Genomic DNA, 25,801 nt, shown 5'->3' with positions numbered 1-25,801 from the left:
TGAGAACCTGAATTTGGGTCTGCAGAAACCACATAAAAAACCAGATGAGGTTGCCCATTCCTGTACTCCCAGCAGTGTTAAGATGGGAAGGGGGGAAAGGCAGATCTCTGGAGCTTGTTGCAAAGGTCCCAGACCCTCACCCAGCCCCTGCTTTGGCAGCCATGACAGACTGCAGAAAAGACCCAGCAAGACACAGGCCCCTGACTCAGCAGCATGCCCTGAGCTCCTGATATCTGTTTACACAGCCCTATATGAATACAAATATATTTATATTTGTATTTTATTTAGCTAATGTTTTTAGTTTTCAATTTTATTTTTTATGTGTATGTATGTATGCCTGACCGAATGACTATCAGGCACACATGGGAGATTAGTAAGTGAAAAAAGTAGTGAAAACTAACTTATAGGTCCATATGTAGGTGTGGATACCTGGAAACAATCTGGGAAGCTACGAAGCAACCTGTTCAGTGTTGGCTATTTCTATGTTATGCTCTCATGGACAATTTTATTTTCTCTTCTGATTTGCACACAATGAACAATCAGGGTTCAATCATGAAAGGTCTGTTTGAGTAAGCCCTTTGGATGATTTTAAAAGCAACTGGTCTGACCCTGAGGTTTAATCACACCCTCCCTGCTTCAAGAATCATCTGAGAGGCCCAGAGGTGATCTGCAGTGGGTGCTGAGACCGTGCCAGGTCACAGGCGGCCGATTGGTAGCTGGAGTAACAAGATGCTGCCAACTCCAGCAAATACCACCATTTGGGACTGCGTTTGGGTAACAAACTGAAGGGACCAGACCCTCACCCAGCCCCTGCTTTGGTAGCCATGACAAGCTGCAGAAAAGACCCAGCAAGATGTAGGCCTCTGACTCAGCAGCATGTGCTGAGTTTCCAGCCTTCTGACCTTGCTGGACCTGCCCCAGTCACTAGGAGGTCAGATACCCTCCATGTAGCAAGAGACCGATCCAAAGTTAGCTGGTGGGCTCTGGATGTGCTACAGAGCATAGCAACCTCCCTGGGAGGGCCTATAGGCCATAGCAACCAGATGACCAATCAACACAGGACAGGTCATTCAAGCCCAGAATCATACCAATCAGACTGTTACAGGCCCCTAGACACTCCTCTTGCTCACCCCAATAAATTCCTTGCCTCACAGTCTCTCCAGGTCCTTCTCGAACCAACTGCTGTGTTGGATGGACAGGGGACCGATTTAATACAGTTAACTCATTAAATAATAAAAGATTCTTTACTTTTGCATCAGAATGGGTCTCTTGATGATTTGGGAGTTCAGAAATTGGGCACAACAAAACTTAACTGTGACTAGCATCCACAATCAATGCTGCCTGTAAAATTAGGGACTCTGCCTCCGCAGATGACATGGTCACTTTGTTGCCTGGATTTGAGTCCCCCCCCCAAACTCCAATGTTATAGGTTTGTTATAGGTTAAAGCCTTTGGGAGGTAACCTCATAAGTGGGTTAATCCATCAGCGGATTCGCAGTTTAATGGGGTTTGGGGAGTTATTAAAATGCGAGCTTGCTCCCTGGCTTTCAAGAAGTGAGCAGCTTTGTTCCATCCATGTCTCTCCACAGGTCCTGAGCAATGGGCTCCTGTGACTGTAGACTGGAACCTCTGAGGTTGTGAGTCGACTTAACTCCTCTCCTTCCTTTAAGTAGATCTCCCCAGGTAATCTGTCAGAGGAAAAGGAAGACCACTTACATGATAGCCTACCCTTGTTCCTGCCCTTCCTAGCTGGATCTCCACCCGAGCAGGGACGAGTCTGGGCTAGAAGCCGGCTGCTTTACATTGCTCTCATTATTACTTCATTGCCTGCCTTCGACTCCTGCCCAAGAGTCCAGCTCACCTTCCCTGATGTAAATTGTTTCTAGCCAAAGGCTCAGAAAGGGACTGGAACGGTGATTAAGAGCACTTGTTGCTCTTCTCGAGGACTGAGGTTCAGTTCCCGGCAGCAGTCAGGCAGCTCACAACCTGTAACTCCAGCTCCAGGGGCTCCAACACCTTCTGCTGGACTCCATAGACACTCACACACACACACACACACACACACACACACACACACACACAGAGAGAGAGAGAGAGAGAGAGAGAGAGAGAGAGAGAGAGAGAGAGAGAGAGAGAGAGAATTAAAAATAAAATAAATCTTAACAGTTAGGCAGAGTGGTATACATCTTTCATCCAGCACTTGGGAGGTAAAATCAGGAGGATCTCTGTGAGTTTATGGCCAGCCTGGTCTACAGAGTGACCCTGTGTCAAAACAAACAAAAGCAAAAATCAAATCAAATCAAGACAAAAACCTTAAAACTTAAAAAAAAAAAGATCCCTAGTTTCTCCTGGTTCTCACCTGTAGCGTTCTCCCTGCCCTGTTGTTCCTGGACATCTCCCTAGCTCCAGGGTCTCCCTGCTACAAGCAGGAATGGAGTTTGGGAGGCGTGGTATCTGAGTGGAGGGTGTATCTGTCCTGGAAGGATGAGAATTCCAGACCCTTTACAAGATCGGAGCTCCTCCCCTGTTGCAATCCATCTTTGTGGGGCTTCAATTGGATCCAGTCGACTTGTGTGGTTCGTACCTGAGAGGGGGGGTGTGGATTGAGAAACAGCAGGTAAAGAAACTAAGAAAAAGACAGAGACACAGAATAGAGTTTGGAGGGCAATCCAGTGAACACTGAAGGCCCTAAATTTATTCTTCAACATTCTTAAATAACCAAACCAAAAAGGGGAACATGACAAAAGACTTCTTTGTCAAGATACAGGGAAGAAACATACCTTCTTCCTTAATTCTCCAAACATTTGGTAACCACACCTAAGACTAAATTTCTCCTTATCTGGCCTTGAGGGTCATGAGCAACCATACCTCAGACCAAATCTGTTGTTATTTAGATGAGACATCCATGACCAAGATCAAACATCCTACAGCAGCCAGGCCTTAGACCTTTACATCCTATGACTTTCACCTTGGAAGAGTAAGGTCAGTTTTGAACTCTCTGACCTTAAGTCAAGATGAAGCAGAGCCGTCTCTGTGGGTCCTGGCACTCCCTCTGGCCAGGGTACCAGTAGCCAAGCTGAGCAGCTCCCTTGAAGACTACGGGGGCGCTCTCTTCCACACACCATTTCATCATACCCATTCACATGTGCAGAGGGAGGACAATGCCACACCTAGTAAAGGCTTTCACTCAGCCATGCTTGCATGCACGAATCTTGTGTAGATACACCCTAAGATACATGCACACACACACACACCAGCATGTTCTGTGGGGCATCTAAGTATAGCGAGTCTATTCTCCCAGGTCACACGCTTGAAACTGTCATTTTTAACATGCAGTCACACAGAGTCAATCACACTTGTCATGCGTTGATGCCTCCACACATATTATAAATCTGACAGGTCATCTGTCCCCAGCAGAGACCAATGCCACCAACGCTGATGCCACCAGGATGGCTTTGCTCTTTAGGAAGTTCTTCTAGAAAGTTGTTGGTGCCTTTGACAATGAGTTCATCCTTTTCTGCTCCTACTCCTCCCCCCCTCGCCGCCAGCTTTCTCCTTCCTGTCCCCTCAGAGCCCTACCCCTTCACCCATCGCTGTGCCTGCCCAAGGACAATGCTAATCACTGTGACAGGAACTGTTTCCACCTGTTTACTTCCAGGCTCGCCTCCCCCTAACGCCATTTCAGACTCTGCCAAGCAGCAGTGGAGGCCTGCTGTGCCAGCCTTGTGAGAGAGGAAAAGGAATGGAGGAGAGGACAGTTGGGGTGTGAAAAGGATCCGTCGCTAAGTGACTCCCGGTTCCAACCGCCACACACAAGATGCACATAATTGCTTTTAGCTCAGTGGGATGGATAGGGTTACAAAAGGTCAAATCAAGGATTTGTCCCATAATATCTTTGCTAAGCAGCGGCGTCGGTCGTCGGAAAGGCATATTCATGAATTGAGCCGCCTGAGTGTGGGGCAGGCTTTTCAGAGGCGGCTGTGTGTTCCCTCTTTGAGGTGTGCCTGCCGCGGTGATTGGATTCACACGGAGCAAGCGACTTCTCAATGCTCAACAAAGCTCTGCCTGTGAATTGGACTAAATAGACTACTTGGCAGGCAGCTGAGATAACTATGCTAAGTGAATTGCAGACTTACTCCCACTCCCTGGACGTCCGAGTTTCCTGGAAAATGCCGGATAAAGGCCAAAGTCCTGAGCACGGCAGGCTAGAGCCTCCGCCGTCTGACTCTCATCCCTCTTTCCTAGTGGTCTCTACTGTGAAGGTCCCCTCCCCATCCCCAACAGATCCAAACCACCATGAGACTAACTGCTTTGGAGACCTTACCTATGGCATTTCCCATGATGCAGCGCTCTCTTAGGTCCATCTACTCCTACCTGTTACTCCAGTCCTGATTCCACAGACTGTTTCCATGCTCTCTCCTGCTACTGCCCTCAGAGGGGAGCGTACCCTCCTTAGACACATGGAGGAGGCCGTAGGACTGTGGAGAACGAGACTGGAAATTTCCCGACACCGTGGATAGGAGTGGCCAATAGCCAGAGCGACATGACCAAGTATGATTGTAACCATGACACATAGCTCACCTCCGACTCTCCGGTCTGTGAGGAAGACACGTTGCAGTGGTAGGAAGCACGAAGGGAATTTAAAGACTATGAGAAGTGAACAGAGGAGCAGGCTGAGTCTGATTGGCAATGCAATGGCTACATTTCACGGAAGAAGGGTGCCTCTAGCTCCAATGTCTACCCATCCTCCTGAAGGCACAACAATCCCACCTCCCCCTCCCCAGGCCTCCCTCACCTTGGTATGGTGTCAGCACCCCACATGGAGGCCAGGCCCTCCGTGATGCCAAAGGTAGACTTTCCTCCTGAGGCTGTGGACCAACTCTTGGCACGAAGCTCCCCATGGGAGACCACACGCCCATGACGATGCCCAGACCTACCGTGACTGAGACCTACCTCCTTTTCATCCCAGGGATAGTGCCAGTCAGACAGGCACAGAAGAGACGTCTCTTTCTATCACATTTGTGTTCTTTGTCTTGTTCACCGGGAGGGCATGGGGCTGTGACTGTTTCTTACAGGGTAACTAGGGAGATTTCCTCCCCTTGCTCATCGATGAGAATAGGTTTGAAGTGTCAAAGTGGTTAAAAAAAAAGGTGGGTTGGGTTTTTTTTTTGTTTTTGTTTGTTTTGTTTTGCAAAGTGTGAAAAATAAAATGTCATCTCCTGTAGTTAAATTTTTTTAAAAATCAGGATCCCTAGTTTGAATCCCGTGACCCGACTCAAGCTGTGACAGGCACACTCTGCTCAGAGTGTTGCAAAGGCCCTTCAAGGTAGGGAGCAGAGTCAGAAGCAGCGGTGGTTTGGGGCTGCTGCAATCCCTCAGGTGAGATGTGTATGATTTCAACCAGGGCGATGTCAGTGGATGTGCTGGGAAGAGATTAGATTCTGATACTAGATGGTATTATTTATTATTGCTGTTGTTGTTCGGGGGTACTGTTAGTATTCAGGCATCTGTACTGGTCTGTCCTTGCGGTTCTGACAGGACACGCTCTCAGCTGCAGCCACTAAGAGCACCACCTGTGCACACTCACTATGTTCCCTTTTAAAAGAACCCTGCCCACCTCCTGTCCTCCCCTCTCTTTCTTTCTTTCCCCTCTCTGTTCTGCTCTCTCTCTCTCCTTCTCCCTCACCTCCTCTTTCCTCTCTCTCCCCCTCTTCCCTTTCTCCTCTCTCCTGCTGCTCCTGTCTCCGGAGGCCAGTCTCCCCACTCCCCTTCCCCTTTTTTATGATCCCTTTCCATAATAAACCCCCTTCTTCTTGAACTCTGTCTCATGTTGTCTTTCTCTCAAGCGCTGCTTTTCTTAAATTGCAATGGGTAGAGTATATGCCATGATGTATATGTGGAGGTCAGAGGACAACTTCATGGAGTCAGTTCTTTCCTTCCATATGTGAGTTCTGGAGACCAAACTCTGGTCTCTAGACTAGTGCAACAGCCATGTTTACCTGCATTTCTGGGCCCCAATGCTCAATTTTGAAAGAAGTGTTGAAAGGATTTGATCACAAAAATTGATTGTAGGGGCTGGAGAGGTTGGCAGTGGTTAAGAACTGTTGGTATGCCTGCAGGTGGCCAGGTTTGCATCCCACACCAGCTCACAATTACCTATACCTCCAGTTCCAGGGGATTCAATGCCCTCTTCTGGCTTCCACAGGTACTGCACACACATGGTGTACATATAGAAATGCAGGTGAGCAGGTATACACATAAATAATAGTGATAATAATTGTTGTAGTTAGGGTTTCTATTGCCGTGAAGAGACACCATGTTCAAAGCAACTCTCACGAAGGAGATTTAATTGGGGCTGGCTTGCAGTTTCAGAGGTTTAGTTTATTATTGTCATAGCAGGACATGGTGTGCAGGCAGACGTGGTGCTGGAGAAGGAGCTGAGAGTCCTACATCTGCATCTGCAGGCAGCAGAAGGAGAGAGGTGTAGCTTGAGCGCATATGAGACCTCAAAGCTTGTCCCCACAGTAACACACTTCCTCCAACAAAGCCATACCTCCTAACAGTGTCACTCCCTGAGGGATAAACGTTCAAACACATGAGTCTATGGGGGGCCATACCTGTTCAAATCGTCATAATAACGATAGTATTTTAAAAGAATGTGTTGCAAACTGTGAGAAAAGGAATTAAAGATGAAAAGGTTTTTGGCCTGAACATTCACTTGTATGCAGAGAAATCAAAACTGCATGGTAAACACTGAGTCTAGTTGGGAATGTATTAAAATGCTTGTTAGGCATCTAGATAAAGAGACCATGCAGAAGGACGAGCATCAGGACACAAGAAGTCTAGGAAAGAGCAAGAGGCACCACAGAGCAAAGTGTGCCTTTGAGAGGGCAACTGGGGACCACCAGGAACCGTGCTGACCCGGGCAAGCATGATTCCTGCAAAGTAGTAGAATCAAAAGCCTAAATCAGAACAGCTTCAGGAGGAAACACTGAAGGGTTTTTGGCTGCTGTCTTGTTTTGAGATGTGGTTTGTAGCCCAGGTTGGCCTCACAGTTACGTAGAGGATAACCTTGAACCTCCTCCTTCTACCTCTCAGTACTGGATCACGGACCTGCACTGTGATGTCCAGTTGGGGAACTGCGGACCAAACTCAGGGCTTTCTGCGACCTCAGCCCCGGGAACAGTGAACATCTGGGGCTTTGTGACTGGAAGTAGATCAGTGAGGGCGATTGTAGACTCAGGATTCTCGCTCTTAATGTTGAGTCCAGAACACAAGACTCTGCCCGTACTGAGCGCACTGTCACTCACTGGTCTGTACCTAGTCCCTAAAAGGATTTTCCTTTTGAGGAGCAGTGGATATTGTCTTCAAGACACATTTATCTGCATTGACAGCCCCATCCCACCCCACTCCCCGGCAAATCATAAAATTATTTTCGTTGTTAACTTCATAGCTGTGATTTTGCCACTGTTACCAGTTATAATGCAAATACCTGAAATGCAGGATGGTCTTGGGTGACCTCTGTGAAAGAGTCATTTGGCCCCAAAGGGGTCTCGACCCATAGGTTGAGAACCAATGGTTTAGAGGCATCTCCCATGCAAGTTTCTAAGAAAACCACGTCAACTATCCTTTATGTTAACCACAGTCAGCGGGCCCCAAACACATGAACCCCCCTCACCGCCAGCACCAAAGCCATGCTGTCATTCTCCTCTCTGAACATCTTACTAACCTGGAGAGGAGGATAACTTCTCCCAGGAGAACTATACGTTCTTTACCACGGAGCACCGGCACATTCTTTTCCTAGCAAGTTAAAAAGATATAACAAATACACTTTTTTTTAATTTAATGTTCTTCACCATAGGGGGAAAAATGCCTGGCACATCAACTGCAGAGATGGTAAGTGCGTTTTCAGTTTCCAGAAAACACACTGTGTAGCAGGTACATGATTTCATTAGCCTATTGCATGGAGTGAGCTATTGTGAGGGTCTGTGGTGGCGCCACTCTTCCCAAACCCCCACTGGGGTTTAATCACGCTCGTTTTCCCATCTCAAATCTTCTTAGACTAAAATTAGGACGGTCGCTTAGACTTGGGGATGCAAGCACTCAATATTTTCCATCCGTGCATTATACTGGTTAAGTTGTCTCTGAATAATGTAAAATGGAATGAAATGCTATAGAATTAAAAAAAAAATGAGAGAGCCTGAGAGCTCGGGCGGGCGTCCTGAAAACCTCCCCATTGCGGATCTATGGGGGGGCACTCCTCTTTCAGCAGCTGGGCTGTTGGAGACTTGGCCTTTCACAACAGTGTGGTGAGAAACTCAGTGCCCCCTCTCCCAGAACCCCTTTGTGTTGAACTGCTGACTGGAGTTGCACGTGTTGTCAATGATGCTGCTGGAGGTGAAGCAACATACAACATAGTACATACGGTGGCCACGCTCCGGAGAGTGTAACATGTATGAGTAAAGAGAACATCTGTGGGCAAATATTTGGTGTTTTCTCCACTAGCTGTGGCCTTTCCACGGTTGCCACTGGCGCCTTCCTCTCACGCTGTCCCATTGAAAACAGTTGAGATCACAGTGTGCCAGCCTCTTTAGCCTGTTAAATGGGACTAGCGTGTATCTCACAGGGTAGAGTGTTTGCCTAGCATGCATGAGGCCCTGCACTTAATCCCTAGTCACGCAGGTGTGCCAAGTATCGTGAGACCTACTGCCTTGCCGGAAACTCAGAAGCACAAAGGAAACCACACTGCAGCCATGGGCCTTCCTTGTACGTGGCGTGCAGAACGGTTCCCACATCCCGCACAGGACGTGTCAGTACGGCGTACACCTAGAGCACCACATCCTGTGCTCAGACCGCTGAGACTGAACCACCAGCTCACTGCTTAAGCAGTCCGCTAGCACACGTGCACTCAAGGGCCCCTCCTCTCCCCCTCCATCCCCCTCCCTGCCCTCTGCACAGAGTCCTGGCTGCACCGTGGCCAGCCCTCAGCCCTCAAGGCTCCTCAGAGGGAACCTTCCCTAAGTCTTTTTCTGGTGACTCTTTTTTTGTTTGTTTGTTTGTTTTTTGTTTTTTGTTTTTTTTTTTGTTTTGTTTTTGAGACAGGGTTTCTCTGTAGCTTTGGAGTCTGTCCTGGAACTCACTTTGTAGACCAGGCTGGCCTCGAACTCACAGAGATCTGCCTGCCTCTGCCTCCCGAGTGCTGGGATTAAAGGCATGCGCCACCAACGCCCGGCTTTTCTGGTGACTCTTGCTGGAACGTCAGGCATCATACTGACCTCGCCTACCTGCGTTAAGGGGCTGCGTGCGTAACGACTCAGTACGCACGCGCAAGCTTCCCCTTTTAAGTGAACACCTCCCCGTGGTCGCTCTCTATACCCCTCTCCACTCTCTCCACTCTCTTCATTCTCTTACACTCGCCACACTCTTAATTCTTTCTCTCTATCCCCTATTTCTCATGTCTCATGTCTGTCTTACCCCTCTCGCTCTCCTGTAATCAACTATGGTTAATGTGCTGTCTATGGCTTGTGCTCTGTTGCGGCTCCATCTCGCGCCTTCGTCTTTCCTTTTTCTATTTTTTAAACTCTTACAAAAGAGTAACAACTCTTATCTTACCTGTTTTCCTCTCCTTTCCCCACAGAGGAAAGACAATCTCCTTCTGCCTCTAACTGGAAAGTGGTTTCTTCTTTTGACCAGAATCTGACAAGGTTTTGGTCTTTGTTTCTTCCTGATGATCAACATGTCTGTGTCCATGCTGTCCTATTACCAACCTTCACCTATTGACATCCATCATCATATCCTCTGGAGTGCTCTCTTAACATGCAAAATGTCCTTGATTCTCCTCTGTGCTATCATGACCCGGGGTCTAGACCCCTTCCACCAATCACCTGTCCTTATCTGCGTTGCTGATGTCCGATGTAAAATCCAAGTTCTGATTTGACTGTTCCTCTGTACATGGTTTTATGGGAGCCCTCTTTCTCCTTGCACACATGTACATATTAGAATTTCATTTGACATAAATAGTTACAGGGATTGTAAAGTGAGCCAATCTTTTAAAAAAGATTTATTTATTTTTATTTTATGTGTATGGATGTATGCCTGCATGTATGCAGTGCCCACGGAGGCCAGAAGAAGAGGTCATATCCCAGAGACTGAAGTTACAGATTTGGGTATGTGGATGCTGGGAACTGAACCCAGGTCCTCTGTAAAAGCAACAAGTGTTCCTAACTGCTGAGCCATCTCTTCAGCCCCTTGTTTTCTTTTCGTTTACTTTATTTTTTGAGATAGGGTCTTATTCTGGAGCCCTAACTGATCTGCGACTTGCTATGCAAACCTACCAGGCTGGTCTTGAAGCTTGCTGCAATCCCCCTGCCTCTGCCTTCTGAATGCTGGGATTATAGGTGAGTGTCACTACACCTGGCTGGGAAGTGTTTTGTTTTGAGATGTGAGCTTAGGTATCCCAGGCTGGATTTGAACCCAGTACACAGACAAGGATGACTCTGAATTGGTCCTCCTGTATCTACCTCTTGAGTCTTAGTGAATGCTATTACATCGGTTTTTAGCAGAGTTGGGGATCAAACTCGGAGCCTCATGAATGCTAGATAAGTACTTTATCAACTGAGCTATGTCCCCAATCTTGGGGTGCATTTCAGAATGACTTCTATGCCCCCAGCCTTGGGATGTGTTTCAAAATAACTTTCTATGTCCCCAACCTTGGGGTGTGTTTCAAAATGACTTTGTGGCTTTGATATATTTAATAAGGTCTGCTAGAGAATTTAATCAGATCTTTATTAACTTTCAGGATGCAGTCTCCCCATTTGGCCCCCAACAGCCTCATCAGGAAAACAGGGGTATGAATCTGATGCTCTCTGAGCTGTTCATAATTTGTTCTTCTTTCTTAGGGTCACGGGTAATGCCTGATACTAAAAGACAACCTCCCAGCTCCATTCCTGTAGACACACGGTAGTTACACCGTGAGACAGTGGGGTAAGGTTTGGGGGTGGAGAGAGGGGAAAATCCTATGAGTTCTGACGTCAAGACATCTCCAACGGTAGGACTATTCTTTGTTCCCTCATCTGGGCCAAGCTAGCTTGGAAATTAGGGACAGTAGAAAAAAGCCAACCAAAGGAAGGATTCTAGACCGTATTGCCTTTCCCTCACATTCTTTTTGGATATTTGTCTCTTTTATGGATAGTGGTCTCTTCTGCTTGTGCTCCTGTTAGGGAAAAGGCTCTTCTACCCAATGGCTTTCTGGGAGATGAGAGAAGTCCAGTTGTTTGAGGAAAGTGAAGGCCAAGCTGTGTCAGGGAAATGACCTGTCCTCACACCCAGGTGCCTGGTTTAGATTCCTCCACTCATCATGGTCCCACTACCCTCACCATGACCTAGAAAGTCTACTCTAAAGAAAATACATTGCTTTTAGTCTGCCTTCAGAAAGACCACTTCCTGCTGCTTAATGTGACACAGGAAGCAGAGACATTGCTTCGGCCCAGCGTCTCTTCAAGGGTCCCTTCCCAGAGGACGTATGCATTCCCTGAGGAGTGGGTTTTTTCTTTCTTTCTTTCTTTCTTTCTTTCTTTCTTTCTTTTTTTTTTTTTTTTTTTTGCTTCAGAGTTTCATCTTCTCTGTCACCTCCACAGCCAACTCTGCTCTCTTCCTTCCTTTCATTCCCTCCCTCCTCCCTCCTCAGGTCACTCTTGCACTGGCATCTAATCTCTGAGGAGCGGACACTATTGTTGCCTTTTCTGTCAGACAAGCTGGATTTATGTTGATGGGATGACCTTTAGGCCGGCAAGGGCCTGCTAACCTCCTGGGGGCCCAGGCTAACTTTTGAGGCACTCCAGAGCCCTATCTCCTGGGGCCTGGATCAGCCTATTCTCCAACACACTTGAGCTTGTTTTTTAGAAGGAACATGGAAGGGCAGCTCACACAGCCAAATGTGAGCATGCCTCTGTTCATGTCTTTCCCCTGCCCCTCCTGGGAAGAGCAGGGACCAGAGTCACGTGTGCAAACCCTATCACTACCCCATCAGTTACTGAATATTCCTAGAGACATTGGATATGCTGACAGAGGGGAAAACATCACAGGGTATATCATGTTTCTTATATTGTAAGACTATGTCATTCTCGTTTTCATATTCATGAAGCCATTAGCTAGAGATTGCATAGACAGGGTGCCTTACACAGTTGCTTGCCTCAGTTGCGGAGGCGGGAAGTCCAAGATCACAGTATCAGGTTTGGTTTTTTTCCTAGGCCTCTTTCTCTGTTTGACAGTTAATCTTGACTGTCAACCTGACTGGATCTGGAATCAACTAATAGACACACCCCTGGGCAGGCCTGGGGGGAGGCACTGAGGTGGCAAGACCCAATCTGTAAATAAGAGAATAATTCCGACGTTTCAGGTTTCCACTATAGTGTATGAGCCGTAGAGGGGGCGGCGTCTTCTGGTAGCACCCCGGATATAGGAAGGGGTCCTAGGGAAAAGCCATGCCGTTTTCGGGTCTGTCTTTGCCTCTTGCTGGTGTATTGTCTCACTGCTGGTGCTCCCCACTTCCACTGCTATCAGAACCCAGCTTCTTCAGCCTTCCAGTGGGGACTGAGGAACCCCTCATACCTTCAGCACTGGACTGGCACTGCTGAGGCATCCAGTCTGTGGACTAAGAGCTGCTGGGTTCCGGCCTGTCCAGTGTGCAGCATACCATGGTGAGACTACCGTTTATTAGACTGACTGCCCGTCTAATGAATCTCTTGTAGTATGTATCCATCCGCCATCTGTCTGTCTAAGAACGCTATTACATTCTGCTTCGCAGACAGACATCTTCTCACTCTGTTCTCACACTGTCCGTACCCACATCCTGGTGGATTTTTATTTTTTTATTTTGGGGGTATGTGTGTGTATGTGTTCATGTATATTTGCATATGTGTGAGCACCTCTCTCTCTCTCTCTCTCTCTCGTATTGTGTGTGTGTGTGTGTGTGTGTGTGTGTGTGTATGTAGACCTAAGGTTGACATTAGGTATCTACCTTATATAAGGTGGCTGGGTCTGTTGCTGTACCCAGAGCTGATCCTCTAGGCTAGTATGCCTGGCCAGCTTGTTGGGAGAGTGGGGTTAGCACAGGGGACAGGAAATCCCTGTCTCTGTGTTCCATGCTGGGATTGTGGTAGGCTGCCTTGCCCTGTGAACTTTCCGTGGTTCTGGGGATCCTGTCGCCACACCTGCACAGTAAGAGATTTACCCTTGGTGTCTGTGTGTGTGAGAGAGAGAGAGAGAGAGAGAGAGAGAGAGAGAGAGAGAGAGAGAGAGAGAGAGAGAGAGAGAGGGAGGGAGGGAGAGAGAGGAAGAGAGAGGGAGAGAGAGAGATCTCCTCCTCCTCCTCCTCGTGTAAGTAGGTGGATTGGTCCACCGTGATGCCCTCTTCAACTAAAAGCTCTATCTTCAAATACAGTCACATCCCAAGGAACATCTGGGCATTTCAAATTCCTGAGGCAGAACGTCAGGGCTGACAGTCCCACCCTCGGCTTCCACTGAAGTCAGGGCAAAGGAGATCTGTCGGCCTGAGATGGTATGTGCACACTCGGCTGACCAGGAATAGCACGCAGGAGCAGGCAAGAAGGGTGAAGCTGACAGCAGACATCCCACAAAATACAGCCCCTGGCTTTCCATACCTAGAACAAGACAAGCAACTTTGCAGTCTCGGCATTGACGTGCTCCCTCACGCCCTCTTCAGCAAGCATTCACGGAACCCTCACAGGACACTGGCACTAGGAATTCAAAAGAAGCTAATCAATGAAGGGCCCTGACCCCGACGAAAACTAAACTGAGTATCTACATCTGAGAGTTTGTAGGGGCTGAAGCAGCGTGTGAGAATGGTTCCAGGAGGCTTGAAAGTTACAGAATCTTACACCTCCGTTGCAGGTCAGCACAGCTTGTCTGTTTCCTTCCTGACGCCACCCCGCCCCCACCCCACCTCCATCCTGCTAGACATCTGTACAACGTGTAAACGCCCAGGCTGAGGGAGGTCTTTAAAGATCTTGCAACTAGAGCTCGGGAAAGCTGCAGGTACTTCAAGGACCTGCACTTGGGAAAGCAGGTGGGAAGAGTCGGTCCAATGATCACTTTAGCCAGAAACCATGAGGTCTGGGCTGCAATGGATCCAAATCCTCATCCCACTGTAGGTGCAAAGGACAGGCAATGGTTTCCAAACCAGACCCCCTCCAGGGACTCGTCCCTGGGGGCCAACCGCACCTTTGGGAAGAGAATTGGGTAATACTGACGCCCCTGAGGGGCTCCAAGCTAGAAAGGACAGAGCATTCTCATCCAGTAGGCAAGGCTGCCATCTAGTGGTCAAGTCTGGCCCACACAGGCGTCAGCAAGCAGCCATGGCGTTGAACCCTCCCTCCCGAAGGTCACAACGGCTTGCTTTTAAGAAATGGCTAGAAGTCATTCCAGACCGAACGATTATTGATGGAAATACAAAGAAATAAAATGAAGAAACAGCCACAGATTTCCTCCCAAAGGCTTCTAACAATTTAAGAGCAAATGATTACTTTGAGAGAAATACAACAAATCATAAGCGCACACACACCCATTTGTGTGCGCATGTGTATGTTCTAGTCTCTCCACCGGCACATACTTCTTGTTATTTTATTTTTTAATAGCGGATTCCATGGAACCTGACTGAAGTGCATTTTTACACAAACTTTAAAGCTGCCTTCCCTTTAGGAATTAACATATCTGGTACCTTCTCTGTCTCTCTGTCTCTCACTCCCTTTCCCCCTCCCTCCTTTCCTCCCCCTCCCTCCTTCTCCCTCCCTCCCTCCCTCCCCCACCTCTGGTTTTTTGAGACAGGGTTTCTCTGTGTAGACCCAACTGTCCTGGAACTCACTTTGTAGACCAGGCTGGCCTCAAATGCACAGAGAGCCACCCGCCTCTGCCTCCAAGTGCTGGGATTAAAGGTGTCCGAATCCCCCCTTACCCACTCCCCAAGGCTGCAAACCTGTCTTTTATGAGAAAGAATGTTTGTTTGGTTAGCCAACCAATGCATGGCCAGTTATCCACACAGTCTAGTATCCTCCCAAGCTGTGCCTCTCAGACCCCAGTGGTAACCCTGGAAAGTTGATGCTGGCGAGTGGGTTTCTCATGGAGCTTCTCAACCAACCCCACAGTTGGCAAGGGGCTCATAGTAAGAGCATCTTTCCCTGGTCGTCTACAAAGAGCGCCTGCAGACAGGAAGGAAGCAGGCCAATGTTTATCCCTGAGCAACACAGATGGGCAGCAAACATGAGGACAGAGACAGGAAAAAACAAAGGGACAGAGATGCAGAAATTTGGTCTTTGAGCAAGTCTACAAATGGTCTCTGCCTCTAAGGAGAAAACCATGAGAGGTACTGGCCAAGGCAGAGCTCCTGACCAAGGCTGCCTTGAAGGTGGGGATGGCAAGAACAAGGAGAATCCAGACTCCAGGTCCTGAGCATAAGGCCTCACTGAGGCTCCTTTTCCCCTGGAGTCAGAAGCAGATCACACTCTTAATACACCCACTGCCTTCATCTTTATCTGAGCTTGCAACGGCCTATGCTGAGCTCCGGGAGATTATCCCACAACACATGAGGACAAACTCATCTTCCGGCTGATGATGAAATATACATCTAATATCCACGGAGGTCCGCTCTCCACTGAATAGAAATGGTGGAGGAGTGGATGGGGGTGCAGGAGGGAGAGAGAGGAGGGGGAGCAGCAGTCAGGTTGTAAAATAAGTAAATAAATATATTTTAAATGAAGTGTACATCCAAATAAAGATACATGAGATTAGGGACATGGCTCAACAGTGGCGTGCCCTTGCTTGGTATGTCTAAGGCTTTGGGTTCCATCCTCAGTACCGCAGAAATCCAACAAGGAAAACTGTGCTCTTAACGCTGAATATCAATGTATGGCAGTAAAGACAAAAATGCTTTGTAAAGACTAGAAAACTTGTAGACATCTTTCTCCTCTTTCAGGATCATTTCTGTTAACTTGTGAGCAAAGTTTAAGGTTGACTCAAAGAACCAAAGTGTCAGAAGGAAAAAGATGGGATTTGACCTCATCCATAACTCCCAGTGTTTTACCCAAATTCTGAATCCCAAAATCACCAAGAGGCCCATTTCGATGCAAAAGCAAAGAGTCTTTTATTGTAGATGTTTAACAAGCTAACACCATTAGCTCGGGCCCTTCACTCCGCCACCATGGCCAATGGCTGGAGAAAGACCCCAAGCAACCTCGAGGCAGGGACCTTAAAGGGCAGCGTAAGAGGAGTGTCTAGGGGTATGAAAGTCTCAGGATTAGTGTGCTTCTAGGTTTGGGTGACCGGCCCTGTGTTGATTGGTCAACTGTTGTTATGGTCCATAGGCCCTCCCAGGGCGGTTGCTATGTTCTGCATGTTACTGTTGTGCACTTGTCTGTAAAGCACACCCAGAGCCGTAAAGCACAGCCCCGCCAGCTGACTTCTGATTGGTTCCTTGCCACGAGGAGGGCATCTGACCTTAGTGACCAGGACAGGAGCAGTAAGGTCATGCAAGCACATGTTAGCCTGTAATGGCTGCTAAAATGGAGGACTGGTCACTACACCAGTTCCCTACTACCACTACATGGGTGTCAGGGATGGAATCAAGTGACCAAGCTTGGCACCACACACCTTTACCCTCTGAGCCATCCTGCGTCCCCCTTGTAAATCTCATCTTCAAGTTCCCTCCACCAGGCTCCCCCCCCCCACCTCCCCCCAGCTTCAGACTGCCATAGCCCACTGTGTACTCCAGATCCCCTGAGTGTTGATTAAGGCAGTTTAGCTTGTTAGACAGCCCAGGACCCTTAGACAGTGCTGCCATCCCAGACGTGGGCTTTTCTTACCTCTGAGCACAGGGTAGTGGTTTCTTTTCTGGTTTACCTTTCCACAGTGGACAGAAGCAAACTGTCCTTGTGCTGTTGGATTTTTGTCATCTTGACACAATCCTAGACACACCTGGTAAGAGGGAAGGTCAGGTGAGGCATTGACGTCTTCAGATTGGCCTGTGTGTGTGTGTGTGTGTGTGTGTGTGTGTGTGTGTGTGTGTGTGTGTGTGTGTGTGCGCGCGTGCGCGTTTATTAATGACCTGTGTGAGGTGGCACAGCCCATTGTGGGTGCTGCCACGCCTTCGCAGGTTGTAAGGCAAGGAAGATGAACAGGTCATAGGGAGCGTGGCAGTAAACAGCTTTCTTCTGTAGATCTCACCTCTTCCTGCTTCAGTTTCTGTCCTGACTTCCTTCAATGAACAACCATGTTGGGAACAAGTGAGACAGATAAACACCCCATCACCACCAAGTTGGTTTTGGCCGTGGAGTCTATCACAGCCATACAAAGCAACTAGGACACTGTTCCCACTCCTTCCCGGGACAAAACACACATCACTTCCACTTACAGCCCAGCGGGCATGGCTTGGTCTTATGGCCACACTTTCATTAAGGAAGGCTGCAACTGGCTATGGTCCAACCATATCCTTAACGGGGAAGAAAGGTATTGGGAGTGTAACTGAGGTCTGATGTATTCCTCGGATGCTCAATACTTATGGAAGTAAAAATCATCATCTTGGCCTTGAACCCCCAACCTTGCCTCCTAATTGACTTTAGCCTGACCGATGAGCTACCATTTATGCAGTGACCCAAGCAGGGTTGCCAGATGAAATATGGGAGTCCATGTTAAACTTGAGTTTCAAATGAACCAGAAGCAATACTTTGTTGTGAGCACGTCCCAAACATCACACGACTTTTTATTTGCATGCGTAACTGTGCGTGAAGGTCAGAGGACAGCTTACAGACACACTACATGGGTCTCAGGAACGAAACTAATGGGGTCAAGCTTGGCAGCTTGTGCCTTTACCCTCTGAACCATCTTGCTGACTCTACTTGATTATTTTTAGACATGGTCTAATGTAGTCTAGGCTGGCCTTGAACTCCCCGAGCAGCAGAGGATGAACTTGAACTTCTGACCTTCCTTCTGCTTCCATGGGGAATTATAAGCGTGTGCCACCATACACCGTTTATGGGGGGGCTGGGGATCAAACTCGGGGCTTCCTTCATGCTAGCCAAACACTCTGCCAACCCAATTGTACCGAAGCCCCACACACAAGTCTTTCTAAAAGGCAAATGTGACCTCGTTCTTCCCGATCAAATTTTCTCATTGCCCCCTCCAGCTTTCCGGTAAATATTAGACTTTAAAAGATTACCTATTATTTCTCTGAGAATGTAAACATCAGCCTTTTAGTTGTTAAAGTCCTTTATCATTTAGCACTGCCCCTCCCCCCCACCCCCCTAGCCTCTGGCTGCAGCCTCTATCCAGCACCTGTTTATTCCAGCCTTGGAGAGGGTGTCCCCTCCACAGAACACAAGTCTCCCTGCTTCTCCAAGCCTACAACCCTCTGCTCCTTTGCCAGGCAAAAATCCCATCCATCCTTACAATCTCTGTTTACACAGATCTCCTCCAAACAGTCTTTCTAACTTATTTTAAGGCAGCCCTTGACAAGGTGTTGCTAAATGGACTCATCTGCGTGTGTTCCCAATTGTGTTTTAAGTTGCTTTGGGCAAGGACTATGTCTTAATATATTCAACAATGAATACCACAATGGCACCAGTGAGTAGTATTATGGGACAGAGAGTGAGTTCTTTTCCTGCCCTGGCTGGTCTATCCACCTGAGGCATATCCATCCAGCTGTCTACTGGAGGGAGATCTGTTTCTTACGAACCTCTGTCCATTTCCACATGTAGACAGACCCTCCTCCATCAGTCTTCCCTGCTTCACCGCAGTCCTCAGGAAATTCTGACCCTTGATTTCCGAGTCCCAGCCCGATGGAGAGATGCTTGCCCTGCGGTCCACCGATGCTGAAATGAAGAAATGACACCCCAGTGATGGAGGCCCAGCCAGCTTCCCTCCCTGGCTGAGTTTTAGACTCTGACTCCAGCTGACACTGGGCAGCTGTTAGAAGAGTCTCCACCACCCTGCCCACCCCCATGATTTGCCCCTAGCCTGTCTCAGCCCCTGGGGAATAATTTCTCTCCTTTTCCCTTTTCTTTTTCTTTCTTTCCTTTTTTTCTGGTCAAAGCGATATTTAAGCAGGAGCAGGCAGCCATGCCTTGTTTGAGCTGTGATCCTAACACCGACTGACAGGTGGGTTTCGGGGGTGTCTCAGGGGCCGTGGCCTGTTTAGTGGATTTCCCACTCTAAACTCAATTACAGGCGACTTTCATGCTCCAGAAGCAACTCCAGGCCCCTGATGATAAAAACTCTGGTGAGTAAATAAGTCATAATGGTGATAGGGGCTTGCCATTTAATATTCATTGAAGTACACATGTTTGGAAATTGGAAGCACATTTTAATTCATTTTCATATTTATACCAACACGCAGCTTTTAGGAGGCTTCCTCTTTTCTCCAGCAACCTTGCCAATTTCTTGTTTGCAAAGATAAAGGTATAAAGGGCATATTTTACTTTTAAAAGTTAGAAAGTTCTGGAGTTCTGGAGGTATACTTACTAACCCTTGAGTTCCAGGTCTGTTTATCTGTTTATTTATGGCAGAACTAATTCTTTCTTTCATTCAGATATATGTGTATGTGTGTGTGTAAATATATATACACATTTATATATGTGTGTATGCATGCATATATATACATATATATATATGCATGTGCAATCACAGCCATTGTTATTTCTTCCAGCAAAACACCCAGAATTAGCTGTGCAATGGGAACTTATAAAGAAGAGGCTTGGGGGCCTCAGACCCTGGACCTTACAAGATAAGGGGGGTGTTGCATAGGCGAACATAGCCACAGAGAAGCAGCCCATAGTGAATAAAGATCATTTAAAATTGATCAAGGAAATATTTTTTAAATGCTTCCATGACAAAGTTTCAGAGCTCTTCAGTGAACATGGAAAAAGTCAAGAAACCTGCGGAGAAAGGGTTAACAGAGTGACAAATTGGGACACAGTTCTGTTGTCTCTCCTCCCTGGCCTGCTCATCTTTTTTTTTTTTTTTTTTTTTTTTTGTTCTCTCTTAAATGTAGATGAATGTTTAAGTATGGTACTGTAGTTGGAGGCATCTCTTTTAATAATGCAGCACAGGGCTTCCTGAGGGGACAGCAGTTGATTTGAAAACCGAATATGGTGCACTCTAAATCCTGGTCCCGGAGGAAGGCTGACTAACGGGTAAGTGCCATGAGCGAGCACAGGGACTCATTCTGTCAAATCAACTTGCCGGAAAGGCCCCATGTGGAACCTTCTCCAGTCTCTGGGAGCTAATGCGAGCAGACATTTGTGACATTAGATAGAGCAGCAGGCCTGGCATGGAGGAAAAGTTCACTATCCGCCAACAAGGCAGTCTTTAGATGACAAGGATCAAGAATCCAGTGCAAATTTGTTAATGTAACAACTTGGAAAAGTATGCTTTAAAAAAAAAGTGCCATTCTGTAGGGAAAGGGGATCAAAGAAAATCGGTCACCAGTGGTCCCTGAGAGCCTTCGTGGGGTTTCCTGGAGCTTTCTCTGTCTTAGTTAAATGGATGAGTTCCAAACTTTGTCACTGCATCAACCATTTCCCCCCTTTAAAATTTGAAAAGTAAGGAAAAATAATGAGAGGGAAAATGTCTGCCCTTTGCCTTGCTGGAGAGGAAAAACTCTCTCTTCCTCTCTTCCTTCCCGTCTGTCTTTCTTTCTAAGGTCTATTTTACATGTTCGTGCACGCAGACACCAGCCACCTGTGTGGGTGACTACAGAAGTCAGAGGAAGGTGTTGGATCTCTTCGAGCTGGAGTTATAGGCAGTTGTGAGCCACCTGATGTGGATGCTGGAACTGAACTCAGGTCCTCTGGAAGAGCATTATATATTCCTATCCTCTGAGCCATCTTTCTGGCGCTCCTTCTGAGTGGAGATTCTTATGTGTCTGATTCTGGTCCATGCGGCTAGAGGAGAAACTAAAGTGGTTATTTCTTCAGGAAAGAGATGGCTAGAGAATGTAACTGTAGAGGAGAAACTAAAGTGGTTATTTATTCCGGAAAGAGACCACAAGAGAATGTAACTTTGTCTCCATTTTCTGTTGCTATCACACAAAGTAACCGTCTATTTGAACTCAGCAGTCATGGAGGCTGGGAAGTTCTCAGAGAATGATGCCAGACTCTTCTCAGCTTTTGGTGAGGGCCTCAAGCCACTTCAGTTTGTGAGAGCAGAAAGCTGAAGGGCAAGTGGAGTCATTCCACAACAGATAACCTGTCCGCATAAGAAAAGCATTAATGCCTCTTTGAACTCCATTCTTTCTGCGCTAAAATCTCTTCCCATGTTGTTCTACCAAGGAATTACAGAAGGGTTACAGACTGAAACCACAGCATTCTGGGATACAAAATACAAGTAGATGTCTATAACTGGAAAAATGAAAGTATCTAAGGATTAAATTGCACTTTCTTGAGATAAGGTGAGTCTGGTTGTTTTAGATATTGTTTTAGATATGTCTAGTTATCTCCTCTTAGTTGGGGCAATGAAACCAAATGGCAATTTGATGTGGCATATTTGGATTATTTGAATATTTTCCCAGGTTTAAATTAGGGGAGAAAGATGGCATTTCATTGAACATGTTGAACTAGATCTTCCATGGAAGATGAGTGAATCCAGGCTCTGGGGAGACAGCTTCCATTCAGAACCTAGCTCTACAACCTACATTAGTAGCTTGTGATCTGTGAAGGTATCTGCCTCAAGAGAGTATTCTAAAGACATCTGCCTCAGCAGATTATTGGAACATGAGTTAATCTGTATGAAGTTCTGAGACTGGTCTCCAGGATGGCGGAAGCACTAAATAAATTTGACTTTGGTAGGTATTTAATGAGTCTAAATGCTTCTTTTTTGTTGTTTGTTTGTTTGTTGAGACAGGGTTTCTCTGTGTGTAGTCCTGGCTGTCCTGAATCTCACTTTGCAGACCAGGCTATCCTTGTACCCAGAGATCCACCTTCCTCTGCGTCCCGAGTGCTGGGACTAAAGGCTTGAGCCACCATTGCCCAGCAAGAACGGCTTCTTAATGATCATAGTTATAAAGAACTTCTGTGGTCAAAAGAAGCTGAGGACACAGCCTTTTTTCCAGAGCCTTCTCTATGCAAATGTGTGTGGTGAACGCCCAGGGGAGAGCTTACTGAGATTTGACCATTGAAAACTTTTTCTATTGTCAGTGATCACACCATGTATAAGGATGCCAGGGTGCCCAACCGCCGGCTCCGAAGGCAAAGGAACTTTTGAACTGTGTGCCTGCGGCATGGTAGTAATTCCTACCGAGGCTAATGTAATTGCCGTGGGTTAACATATAGAACTCACGGCTGTCAATAAAAACTCCAGTTTTCTCTCATTTTATTATTACTCTTATGTTCTGGGTAACCCTGTAGCCTAGAACCCCTATGTAGAGCAAGCTGACCTCAAACTTACAGTAATCCCCCTGCCTCTGTCTCCAAGGTCCTGGAATCACAAGTCTGTACTGCCTTTTGTCTGAATATTATATGGTTAAAATACATATCGTGGAGCCAGGCACACCTAGGGTCGCTTCTAAAACAAATCATTTAGAATCTGTTGGTGTCTGTGTCTTCAGCTGTAAATGGGGGTAATGGGGATAATGGGGATATTAACCTCTTAGGTTTGTTCGACCAATTAGTTTATAGTTGGCACCATTCATATTAGCACTGACTATGTCCCAACAATGAGGCTAGTGTTTCCATATCTCCCTGTGCCCAATTTAGCTGTCTGAAAACAGCACACACAGCAGTTTCCCTACTAGTCGTGGAATGAAAAGGAAGATCCCAATGCTGGTATGTCTGTCTGTCATCTGTCTGCTCATTTGTTTGTTTATCCGGGTTTTTTTGTTTGTTTGTTTGTTTGTTTTGTTTTGTTTTTTGGTTTTGTTTTTCGAGACAAGGTTTCTCTGTATTGTTTTGGAGCCTGTCCTGGAACTCGCTCTATAGACCAGGCTGGCCTCGAACTCATAGAGATCCACCTGCCTCTGCCTCCCGAGTGCTGGGATTAAAGGCATGCGCCACCAACACCCGGACTGTTTATCCGTTTTTTTAAACAAGACTTGCTATGTTGCCCAGGTTAGCGTGAATTGATGCTCCTCTTGTCTCCATTTCCCAAGTTCTGGGATTACAGATGAGAGCTACCATTCCTAGTTTCAGGTGACTTCTTTGCGTGTGTATGTGTGTGCGCATGCCCGTATGTGTGGAGGTCAGCAGATAATCTACAGTATCATTCCTCAGTCACCTGACGTCATGTAGGGAAAGGCTGGCAGTCCCTCCAGCTCCCAGGGAACTTCCTGTCCCCCACCTCCCATCTCACCTTTGCTGGAACCACCGTGCACTTTACCATGTGAGTTCTGGGACCCCAAACTCAGGTCCTCTCACTTACAAGACAAGTGCTTTATTGAGCCACCTCCCCGGCTCTGTCTTACTTTCTTTTAATGATATTTATTTATTATGTATACAGCATTCTGTCTGCATATTTGTCTGCAGGCCAGAAGAGGGCACCAGATCTTATTCCAGATGGTTGTGAGCCACCATATGGTTGCTGAGAATTGAACTCATGACTTCTGGAAGAGCAGACAGTGCTCTTAACCACTGAGCCATCTCTCCAGCCCTCTTTTTTGCAAGTATGTTTGTGTGTGGTATGCACACATGTGTGTAAGCACAAGTGGATACCGATGCATGTGCACACGTGTGCATGTGGAGGCCACAGGTTGACATCATGGGTCACTTCACTGAGTCAGCGTCTATCCCTGAACCTGGAGCTCACTAATTCGGTTAGTGTAATGGCTATTTTGGTTGTTAACTTGACTTCATCTAGAAGTAGCCAAAAAGCAAGCGGCTTGACACACCTGTGAAGGATTTTTTTTCCTTAGTTGAATTATTTCAAGTGTAAAGACCCACTTTCTTTTCTTAATGTGCATTGGTGTTTTGCCTGCATACAGAGTATCAGGTTACCTGGAACTGAATCACAGATGGTTGTGAGCTGCCATGTGGATGCTGGGAATCGAACCCAGATCCTCTGGGAGAGCAGAGTCATCTCTCCAGCCCCAAGAAGATCAACTTTTAATTGGGATCTTTTGAAGTGGGAAGTTCTTCCTTTACTCTGCTCCACACCTTCTGCTGGCAGCCTATACGATGGACGTGGAAGAAGGAAGCTTCCTCTCACCCTTGCTGCCAAGTCCATTCCTTCACTGGCATTAGAGCCTACGTTTCTAGGATCCTGGCATGTACTGCAAACCAGCGCATACATCCAGCCTTGTGGACTGAACAACTGATGAATTTTTGGACCTTCCATCAGTAGATAGCCACTGATGAGCTAGCTGAACCACAACCTCCATCCTTTACTGGCATCAGAACCCAGCTCCAGGCACTGAAGCCCAGCAACTCTCCAGGGTTCCTCCATGCCTTCAGTGCCAGACTGGGACCGTCGAGGCATCTAACTCTGCGGACTGGGCAGCTACCAACTTCCCGACATCTCCAGTGTTCAGATGACTGTTGTTTGAATACCCAGCTCCTATCATGGAGTAACCGCTGTATTCCTGAAGGTGACAGCTTAGCTGGCTAGCTTTCTTGCCTTAGAGATACTCTGTCCTCACTGCTTATGGGCTGAAGTTAGACGGCCTATTGGCCCAGCTTTTCTATGGGTGCTGCAGAACTGAATTCCAGTCCTCACACCTATGTGGCAAGTACTTTATCTGTTGAGCCATCTCTCCAGGCCATGACTTTCTTAAATATGAAGGCCTATGGTTTCTTCAAAAGCTAATCTATACTTTAAAAAATTTTTAATTATTATTATTTTAATTATGTGCACGGTGGGTTCCCTTGGAACTGGGGTTGTAAGCTGCCTAATGTGGATGCTGGAAAGAGCAGTATGTGTTCTTAACCATTGAGCAATCTCCCCAGCCCCTGCTAATCTACACTGACTGTAGGCCAAACCACACTGTCTCACATCCTGACTGTGAGTCTTTTTATAATTGATTCCCAGCTGTCCCCCAATATCTCTTAGCTAATTAATAGCAAAGTCAAGAATCAACTCCAGGGGCTCAGAGGTTAAGAGCACTGACTGCTCTTCCAGAGGTCCTGAGTTCAATTCCCAGCAACCACATGGTGGCTCACAACCATCCGTATTGAGATCTGGTGCCCTCTCCTGGCTTGCAGACATACATAGAGGCAGGATGTTGTATTCATAATAAATAAATAAAATCTTAAAAAAAATAATCAATTCCACCTATTGCTGACACCAAAATTTTTAGAACCACCATGACTTAAAAATAATATTAAACCACATTTTCTATGAAAGTTAGTAGTGGGCCATAGCAACCTTCTCTGGTCCAGTTTCTACAAACATCTTTCACTGTAAAAATCTTTAGCTTGCATACTAGAGGATTGCTGGATGAGGATGCGGCATTATGTAGAAAATTGAACAGACACACTCAGGACCCAGTCTTTTAATTGGATGATTATTTATGAACACTGGCTAATACATCGACTTTCTGCGCGATCTATGTGTAGCCGCTATGGCTGCTACTGTCACTAGCAGGTATGTGAGGACGTCACCTGTATTAATTGACCTCTCTATTCCAATGTTTCTGGATGGCAAGCTGACTGCACAGCAGGCAGTTCCATGGACTGAGGCACAGCAAGTTCTGTCAGGGAGAGAAAAATCCATATTAATGATATGCTATAAAACACTTTTTGTTAGGTACATATATTCCTTTACTTTCGTTTCCCAAGAATAGCTCAGCTGTCAAAGCATTTCCAAGATTT

At 46.9% G+C, this 25,801-nt stretch overlaps 1 long non-coding RNA gene across 1 annotated transcript; it reads right to left on the bottom strand.

Moving 5' to 3' along the window:
* Positions 1-2,094: 2,094 nt before the first annotated feature.
* LOC121137132 lies at positions 2,095-4,309 on the bottom strand. The gene is made up of 3 exons (XR_005874360.1): positions 4,136-4,309; positions 2,359-2,583; positions 2,095-2,261 (listed from the first exon to the last, which is right to left on the bottom strand). It is a non-coding gene; the product is annotated as an uncharacterized LOC121137132 (long non-coding RNA).
* Positions 4,310-25,801: the final 21,492 nt, after the last annotated feature.

Source organism: Mesocricetus auratus, unplaced genomic scaffold (assembly GCF_017639785.1).
Source record: "Mesocricetus auratus isolate SY011 unplaced genomic scaffold, BCM_Maur_2.0 Super-Scaffold_100676, whole genome shotgun sequence".
NCBI lineage: Eukaryota > Metazoa > Chordata > Mammalia > Rodentia > Cricetidae > Mesocricetus > Mesocricetus auratus.
This window is presented reverse-complemented; position numbering and strand designations above follow the sequence as displayed.